Source organism: Echinops telfairi, unplaced genomic scaffold (genome assembly GCF_000313985.2).
Source record: "Echinops telfairi isolate 266 unplaced genomic scaffold, ASM31398v2 ScPeMD7_6;HRSCAF=24_0, whole genome shotgun sequence".
NCBI lineage: Eukaryota > Metazoa > Chordata > Mammalia > Afrosoricida > Tenrecidae > Echinops > Echinops telfairi.
In genome coordinates this window covers 13,173,062-13,183,085 of record NW_022103902.1, presented here as the reverse complement: position 1 = coordinate 13,183,085, position 10,024 = coordinate 13,173,062, and the positions used below count along the sequence as shown (strand labels likewise).

Here is a 10,024-nt window from a genome sequence, read left to right as displayed (position 1 = left end):
AGACTGTAACTTTATGGGAGTAGAAAGCCTTATCTTTCTCCCTTGGCGCTGCTGGTGGTTTTAAAGTGCAGACCTTGGAGATTGCAGCCCAACCTTCAAAATATTATTTTCATATCTCCCTTCAATATTATTGTCACAACATATATTCTGAGCTTTACTTGTAATCAGAGACCTGAAGAGTCCTCCTGGGGAAATGATGAGCATTCGAATGGTTTTATACAAACGAGTGAATAAGGAGCACTGGTGACCCAGTAGGAGACCTGGTAATTTAGTGGGTTATGTGTTAGACTGCTAATTGAAATGTCACCGGTTCAAACCCAGGAGCAACTCTAAGAGATAAAGATGAGGCTGTCTACTTTTGCAAAGGTTTTCAGTCTCAGAAATTGCATAGAGCAGTTCTACTGCTCCTGGAAGATTGCCATGTTTACGTGCATTTGGGTTTTTAAATTTCATATCTAATAGATGATTAAATGCTTGTCATTTCCAGACTGAGCCTCTGCCTCTGGGAGAACCAGAAGAAAGAGATTAGCAGGTTGGCTTACCAGGGAAATGAGTAATCTGACTGGTTATGCCGTAGTGTCTAGGGAATTCCCTTCTCCAAATACCACACCATATACCACTAACTGCCAGATTCCTGAAGCAGCTGTCAGCATGGAGTCCCTAAGCATGGGTGGATAGCAGCAGTTTAGTTCTAAATCTAGGAGTAAATTTAAAACCCGGAATCAATATTCTCATACTCAGAACCAGAAAACAGGTGCTTCCTTCATAACTAAAAATCATTGCCTGCTAGATCAGCCCACTTCTAAAAAATCTACCTGAAATGCAAAAAGTTGATATTTAATCCAAAGCAAAGGTGAAAAGATAGGAAGGTAGGGAAATCAGAGGACTGGAGATGAAGCAACCAGAACACAATTAAAGTAAATGTTGGCACAATTTGAAAAAATAATGAATGTTATTGGTATTAGTTTAATAATAGTTATAAAAATAGATTTATTGCTAAGAATGAGAATATATATGAGGAAATACACATTTTTACACACACACACACACTCTTTCCCCCTTTGGGTTGAATGTTTAAAGATCAAATCAATTTTCCATTCAACCGTTCACACACATTTTGTTTTGTGATATTGATTGTTATCTTCACAATGTCATATAGCTCATCACATCTCTTCCCAGTGTTTTTCATGTCCTTCCCTAACACTTCCTGCTTTCTGAACTTTGTCCTTGGGCAAAAGCTGCCCTATTGATTTCAAATGGTTCATAGTTCGAAGGAATATATTCCTGTCTAGTGTTACTGTTCTTCTATTGTTTGATCGACAATTGAACTGTGGGGGCAAGTTCAATTCCAGGCCTGGAAGGTAACTAAGTCATCGTATTGGGAGTTCAACCAGTCTCTCCAACCAGGAAGCTAGGTCTTTTTGGAATAAATACTCTTTAATGCCCACGTAAAGCACAGGGTTGGATACTGAAGTAGGTGTTGGAGTTATACCAACCACCTGCTTCTTCAAGGGTGACCCATTGTTGCTTCAACATTTCAAATGGTCAATAACCTTTCACTTCTGGTTTGTGGTTTCTTTTATAAAGCAATTTTCTTTATAAAGAAACTTACAAAACTTCTATAGCATTTTCGTACAGTCAGTTCTGTGTCCAGTCTTCCTGAGGTAGGATTTTCAAGGATTTTCTTAACGTCTCCATGTCTGTGCTTCCCTCTCTCTCTCTTCATTGAATTACAGTTGCTTTGAAGGCACACAGCTGGAGCAAGAAGGTATTGTATATTTTCTCTCTCTCTCTCTTCCCAAGTAAGTAATTTAGGACCAAAAAAGTGAATGGTGTTATAGTTATATAACTAATAATTAGTGAATATGAAATCCCAAAATTCAATATTCTGTCAAACCTAGGAAAGGTAGGCAAATGGTCAATGTGCTCTGCTGCTAACCAAAAGCTCTGAGGGTGAAGCTCACTCAGAGATGCCTACACGACAGGCCTAGCGATACGCTCCCCGAAACCAGACATTGACAGCCCTATGTGACAGCTGTACTGTGACACACATGGAGTCATCATGAGTCAGAGTCGAATCAAGTCTCATTAACATTTAAAAGAGTAAGGCTACTTGAGCAATGTCTGAGAGGCCTAATGTAGGAGGTAGTTCATGTCTGGATGTAAATAAGGAGAGAAAAACAACATGGAAAAGAGAGTGTGGCCTAGAAAGAATCTGAAAGAAATTAAAGTGTAATTTGGGAAACTGGCCTTAGACCTCAGTGGGACCCAAGCAAAGATGCTCATCCCTAGAACACCAAGCATAGGTTCTTGTACATTTGAACATTTGTGCTCCATAGTTTAAACTGTCTTTAACAAGAATTGTCCTTTCTTTTGCCCTCTTATGGTTGTTGCAGTGTTTCAGGAGGCTAACACAGAACAATAAAGCACCTGTTCGTAAACCCTAGAGAGGAGATCAGGAACTTCTCATTGGATTCTGTCTTGATTTGCCATTGTTTGCATTTTGCAAAGCACGAACAACTCTGAAGCTGAAAAGAGAGTTGTGTCAAAGTCAAATAATCCCACTACTTTCAGATCTGAAAGCAATCACAATGGGAGGTCCCGTATAGACTGGGGAAAAATGTGGAACAAAATTCAAAATCATAAAAAGGATCAGGCTGGCTCTGGTAGGGATTGATGGGTTACCCCAGACTGTGACCCCTATACATCTTTCAAGCTTGGAACTGAACTTACCATCATGACTTAACTTTTTGCCAGGCCTTTAAAGTGACCCCCACCAGGGATGCATGTGCTCCTTAGCACAAGTAACCAGGCAGTATCTCCCAGGAATATAGACAAGAGGAGAGAGAAAAGGACAAGTATAAACCATGAGCAGAGAGAATTGGTGAGAAGAGTGATGTTACATTGTGGGAATTGCAATCAATCAATCAATATGTATATTAAAAGTATATTACTTATTAAATGGAAAACTAATTGCTCTGTCAACTTTCATTCAAATCACAACAAAAGTTTAAAACCGAACAACCTATTATCGAAGTCAATAACTCTATTTTTTAGTCTATCCTATTGACCTTCTTTTCCTTATCTATAAAGTCTGAATAATTATAAACTCTAATAGGCTAATCAATCATTAACAGAAACAATGGGACACAGAATCTGGCTCATAGGAGCTAACGAATATGTCCCAATGCCAACCCCACCCCCCAACCATGCCTTCTGTAGTTTGCAGGGAGACACTGAATGGCACAAAGAATTAACATGTGTGGTTGTGAAACGACAAATTTGAAGCTCTCGCCACTCAAATGTCCCTCAGAGGAAAGACCTGATGGGCAGAGAAACACTGAGGACCGAAGCGCCTGTGGAGACCAGCTCTGCTCTGACATTCAAGGGGTCACATGAATTGGAATTGACTCGATGGCTGCTAGTTAATATTTTGCACGTACCTTCTAAAATATGTGTCCATTATCCCTTCGAGACAGTAATAACTTCACAGGGAACCGAGAGCAGAAGAGTGTTGCCAAAGTGGCTGACAACCCAACCAGATGGAGCACAACAAAGGAGGTGGAGGAACCGTGCGTGCTATGATGACCGTTTCACGGTCCCAGCAAGCCCCTGGATTTCCCTCTTCTTCATTTTTTTCCTTAGCTACCATTTTATTATGAACATTTTCAAATAAACAGACAAGTTGAAATAACTGTGTGGTAAACAATCGTCTACTTACTACCTACATGCTGCACAACCTTTCGATATTTGTTTATCTATTATCTATCTGTAGCTATCTCTCTATCTACTACTCATCCTTTTATCTATTCATCCATTCTCCAAGATTTATTTATTTATTTATTTATATCGATGTTTGGGTGAGAGTTTACAGAGCAAACTACTTTTCAACTCAATCATTTATACACATTTTGCTTCACAGCATCCATTGCGATTACCTTAATCGAACAGTATTCTTCCTGCTTTCTCCCGAGGGCTCCACCTTCATCCAGTCTTCTTTCTTACCCCTTCCGGTTTGCTGAGCCTAGTTTTGGAGCAGACACTGCTCTTGGTCTCATATGTTTGATGACTGGGAGAAGAACATTTCTCAGGAATGTTTCTCTCCACGTTAGAGGTCAGTCTGATGTGTGGCTGCAAAGTGATCCCCAAGAGTGGGTTCCATTCCAGACTTGAAGGCTGTCTAAGATTCACAGTCTTAGGGTTTCCAGCAGTCTGCTAGACCAGCAAATCGGATCATTTTAAAAATCATCTTATTAGGGGCTCATACAACTCAGCACAATCCATCCATACATCAATTGTGTAAAGCACATTTGTACATTCATTGCCCTCATTATTCTCAAAATATCTGCTATCCACCCAAGCCCCTGGCATCAACTCCTCATTTTTGTCCCCTCCCTCCCTGCTCCACCCTCCCTCTTGAACCCTTGATAATTTACAAATTATTATTTTGTCATATCTTGCACTGTCGGACGTCTCCCTTCACCCACTTTTCAGTTGTCCGTCCCCCAGGGAGGAGGTTATATGTGGATCCTTGTAATCGGTGCCCCCTTTTCAACCCACCCTCCTTCCACCCTCCCGGTATCACCACTCACACCACTGGTCCTGAAGGGATCATCTGCTCTGGATTCCTTGTTTTTCCAGTTCCTATCTGTACCAGTGTGCATCCTCTGGTCTAGCCAGATTTGTAAAGTAGAATTGGGAGCATGATAGTGGATAGGAAGGAAGCATTTAGGAACTAGAGGAAAGTTGTATTTTTCATCGTTGCTACACTGCACCCTGACTGGCTCATCTCCTCCGCAAGACCCTTCTGTAAGGGGATGTCCAGTGGCCTACAAATGGGCTTTGGGTCTCCACTATGCACTCCCCCCACCACCATTCACAATATGATTTTTTGTTCTTTGATGTCTGATACCTGATCCCTTCCACACCTCGTGATCACACAGGCTGGGTGTGCTTTGTTGGGCTTTGTTGCTTCTGAGCTAGATGGTCGCTTGTTTACCTTCAAGCCTTTAAGACCCCAGATGCTCTATCTTTTGATAGCTGGGCACCATCAGCTTTCTTTGCCACATTTGCTTATTCACCTGCTTTGTCTTCAGTGATTGTATCGGGAAGGTGAGCATCATAGAATGCCAGTTTAATAGAACAAAGTATTCTTACATTGAGGGAGTACTTGAATGGAGACCCAATGTCCATCTGCTGCCTTAATACTATACCTATAAATATATGCACATAGATCTATTTCCCCATCCTCATATATAAATATATTTACATATGTACATGCCTTGATTTAGACCTCTATAAATGCCCTTTGACTCCTAGCTCTTTCCTCTCTTTCCTTTTACTTCTCGCTTGTCCCACTATCATGCTCAGTCTTCATTTGGGTTTCAGTAATTCCACTTGATTACATTACCCTTGATCTGATCATTTTTTTATGGAAATCCACTGGGGCAGTTCCACCCTGTCATGTAGGATTGCTAAGAGTCAGAATCAACTTGAAGGCAATGATCTTTTGAGTTTTTTGGATTGTCTAGTTGGTACTTTGTTTTTCTTCTCCCCTCCAGTTAACATTAAACAATGTTTATGTGTGCAAACATTTCCTTAACTTTTCCATTAAATATCTTTATTGGGGGCTCTTACATCTCCTATCACAAGCTGTACATTCATTCATTGTGTCAAGCACTTCTCTACATAGTTGCCATCATCATCCCCAAAGCATTTTTTCTCTTTTTTTTTTTTTGCCTTTTCTTTCTATCTGAGCCATTGATATCAACTCCTCATTTCCCTCTTCCCTCCCTCCCCTATCCTCCATCCCTCATGAAACCCTGACAAGTTGTAGATTATTATTTTCATATCTTACATTGTCCTCTTTTGCCCTTCCCCCACTTTTCTGTTGTTCATCCCCCTGGGAGGAGTTATATGTTGATCTTAGTGATTGATTCCCCACTTTCCCCCTATCCTACCAGTAACTACATCCTCATTGGTGGCCCCGGAGGGGGTTATCTATCCTACCCTATGTATTCTTATGCTATGTAGGGCTTCCAGACTATTAGTTGAGAGCTCAATTAACCCTGGCACATCTCTCTCCCTTAATATACCTGTCAGTAGTCTATATTATTTCACCTTATAGCTTTGGTTCTTAAATTTGCATAGTATCACAGACGCTTTGAGAATCTAATGGAAGTAATGGACACTTTGCTCAGATGCAAGCATTCATTCATATAGTCAACAGATATTTACGAGCCTTTCTTCTTTACAAGGCATTATGTTTAGAGCTGTGGACGTAACGCTGACCATCATGGACGTCCTCTCTTGCTCTTATGAAGCTTACATTCTAAAAGGACCACCAGATATTAAACAGAAAATTATGCAATTAGTTTCTCAAGGAGAGAAAGATGGGCCAGGGTGTAGGTATGTGACTGCCTGTACTCACCTGAAAGGCTAAGTTCTAGATGTTTTCTCATAAGAAATTCTGTTAGCAAAAGTTCAAAAATTATCAGAATTTAGCCAGTCAAATGGAGTAGTAAGGGTGTGATGAGGGAAACTTTACAGAAAGGAAGAGAGCATGTGTTCATTGCATGAGGGAAAAAATTAAAAGGCACGGCCAGCTAATTGAAAGGTGATAGATTACAATGATGGTTCTGACTCTTCACAACAGCCTTTATTTTCACTCTTTATTGTGTGCCTTTGAAGTTTTTCTCATTAAAAGGCAAGATCTATATCCATAGTCCTTTAATACGGATGGTCCAGAAGCTTGCGTTGACCAATAGATGTAGTAGAAGTGACATATGCCTATTTTAAGTCTAAGATTAAAAAAAAAGTATTACGTACTTAACCTTGTTCGCCTAACCTGCTGGTGCATAAAAGATATGTGGAGCAGAACTTAGTTTTCTTGACAGCCAGTTGATTCCCAGCAAGTGAGTAGCCAGCTGAACTAAACACTTTGGTGTTGTATGCCTCTGTGATTTGGCGATCCCAAATTATGTGGGAAAGACAGGCTTTTCAACTCCTGTAAGAGTTGTGGTCTTGGAAACCCACAGGGTCGCTATGAGTTGGAATAAACTCAATGGAAGTGAGTTTGTTTTGCTGCTGTTCTTGTTTGTTTGCTCAACATCACTGTAGGATGAGAGAACTGATTCCAACAGTTGATCACGTTGATGTACACAGGGAGTTGGGAAATGGTGCAAGATGTAGTGGGTAAAGCAGTTAGCTCCCAGACAATTGTCCCTATTAAAGATATGGACTGTGTCCTAAGAATAATGGAAAGGATAATTTAGGAAAGTTACTTAGGCAGGTTTGAGGAGAACAGATTAGCAACGTTACAGATACAGGATGATAATGTTTAGAAATCAGGCAGTAGTGGTGGAGGTGAAGAAATGTAGCTCTTGTATTTAGGAAGTACTAGTAATAGAATTTTGATTAATTAGCTCTGAGGACAGAGGGGGTAAAGAGTGTTAGCATGGCTGCCAGGTATCCAGTTTGTGGCCCTAGATGGATGAGAAGTCATTACTGTGATAGGGAAAAGTGGAAGAGGGCTGTGTCCAGGACTGGGAAAGACAATGAGTTCAGCTATACCTGTGCAGTTTGAGTTATTGTGAATTATTTAAGTAGAGATAATAGGTAGGTAGTGAGATACACATACCTGGAGCTCAGGGAAGCAGTCTGGATTAGAAGTAGTAAACTGGATTTGTGAGTATATAGAATAGATTGTAATTGAATCTCTAAGCATGGGTGAGAACACACAGAGGGCAATATGTATGTAAATAGTACGTGTAATATAGAGGGAGGCATTAAAAATTAGCATGTCTATATCCAACTTTCAAGAAATGCAAACATTAAAGGTTGGATAGATGAGGGTGGGATTAATGCATGAAAGTAAAATCAAGAATACATAAAATCAAAGATGATAATAGGAGAGCCTAGAAAGAGAGTCCAGTGTGAGTTATCATGAGAAGAGGTAAAAAAACAAACAAAAACAAACATCAATTGAATTTAGTGATGTGGAAGTCAATGATGTGCTTCCAGAAAGCAACTATTTCAAAAGTAATACATCCACATTCCCTTGAAGCCCACAATAAGAAAACCTACTGGTAGAAAAATAGTAGACATCTATTTAGATAATCAAATTGGACTTAGAATACTAATTCCCTAATTTTTCTACAGTAAGGAAAAATTATTAAGCTAATGATAAGGCCAAATGCATTTGTGCAAGTTTTGTGACACAAGGAGAGATAGTGGCCCAAAGAAATTATAATACTATTAAAAAGGTAACTTTATTTACCTGCAGGAAAGTCTGTTTCCTTGCAAGCATAGAAAATATTAGATGGACAAATTTCAGAGAGATGGCTGAACAGATATGAAACTGTGCCAGGTTCTCCCAATCTATTTTCCAGGCATGGACAACATCACCTTCCTGCCCTGGAAAACTTTTTTTCCTGTTTGTACCTAACTCTATTATTCTTAACAAATCTGGAATAATAGACAAGGATATGAGTTAACATTGGAGATTCTTAAGAGGTGATTCCAGAAAACTATGGTGAGAAATATCTAAATTTGACCAGTGACAATACAGAAACTATTTTATAACTCAGTCCCACATAGTCTTGAGAAATTACAATAATTAGAAATTCATCTTTTTCATTCCTCCCAGTGGGTTCTAGCTCTGCTCTCTGGGGCTTTGGCTAAGGGAATAATAAATGCACCGTTCCCATACTCTGTTTAGAGGGCTGCCTCTGAGCCTATGTACAGGTTCCACATGAGCACAATGAAGCGTTTGGAAATTGTCATTTTTACAATATTATCCACAGTTTGTCATGACCCACAAAGTTGAATAATTTCAATAAAATGCTGGTAAACATCCTTTCAGGCAAGATTCATATGTTATCATCAGTTATATCCTTCATTCCAGACTCATCTGGATCTGGCTCAAATTTCTTGCAGTTCATTTGTAATGTACTCCGGCAATCATTTTTGAAATAGCTTCAGTGAAATTTTACTTGTAAGGGGTCGTAATTATATTGTTTGAAACTTTCTGTGTTCTGTTGGCTCACCTTTCTTTGGAATGAGAATAACTATAAATCTATTCCAATCAATTGGCAATGTAGGTGTCTTCCAAATTTCTTGGCATACATGAGTGAGTACTTCCAATATTGTGCATATATAACTGCCCTTGAGAAGGACTTAGAGATAACAAGAAAATATGCAGGTAATTAATCATTGAGTTAGTGACTTCATTTCTTCTTTACGATTGTTCTGTTGTCTTCACCTTTTTTACAACCTTCTTGACCTGCCTCAGTAGGAACACTCATGAGCAGTTGTGAGGAAGACAAGGTTCTGACATGCTGTAATTGAAATTGAGGGCCTTGGGTGCCTAGTGCTTGGGTACTCAATGCTAACAACAACAAAGGTTGGTGGTTTGAAGCTATCAGTCACTGGGTGGGAGGAAGATGCAGCAGTTTGCTTCCATAAAGACTTACAGTCTTGGAAACTATGGGATTTCTACTCTGTTGAATAGGGTCACTTTGACTTGGAATTATCTCTAAGGCATTTTAATTTGATTCCACTTTAGAATCAAACTGCACAGTGTTATAGCTGCCTAAGGGGTAGCTCTAAAGAATAGTGGGGAAATTAAGGTCAATGTAGTTGTCAATGATTTAGCATGTGCCATTTTTGTAACAGCAAAACTTAAATTGAGTTATCTAAAGTAATGAAACCAAAAAAAATGTGTTCTCATAGGTACTGCTTTTAAAAATTATCATAAAAATCACACTAGATCATATATCTTCTCTGGTAAAATTTGTCAAACATTTGGAAAAGAATTAACATCAATTTTTCTCAAAATATCTATGTCATTAGAAACACTTCCTAATTCATTCTATGAGGCCAACATTACCTTGATAAAAAAGTCAGGCAAAGACATTGCAAGAAAACAAAACTACAAAGCCAACATCTTCTTTGAATATAGATTTAAAAATCTGCAATAATATAATAGCAAATTGAATCCAGATATATATTAAAAGGATTATAC

The 10,024-nt window shown here is 39.1% G+C and overlaps 1 non-coding gene across 1 annotated transcript; it reads left to right on the top strand.

Annotated features, from left to right (window-relative positions):
* The first annotated feature begins 2,373 nt into the window (after positions 1-2,373).
* LOC115868083 lies at positions 2,374-2,494 on the top strand. The gene has a single exon (XR_004045405.1). It is a non-coding gene; the product is annotated as a small nucleolar RNA SNORA26 (small nucleolar RNA).
* The last annotated feature ends 7,530 nt before the right edge of the window (positions 2,495-10,024 follow it).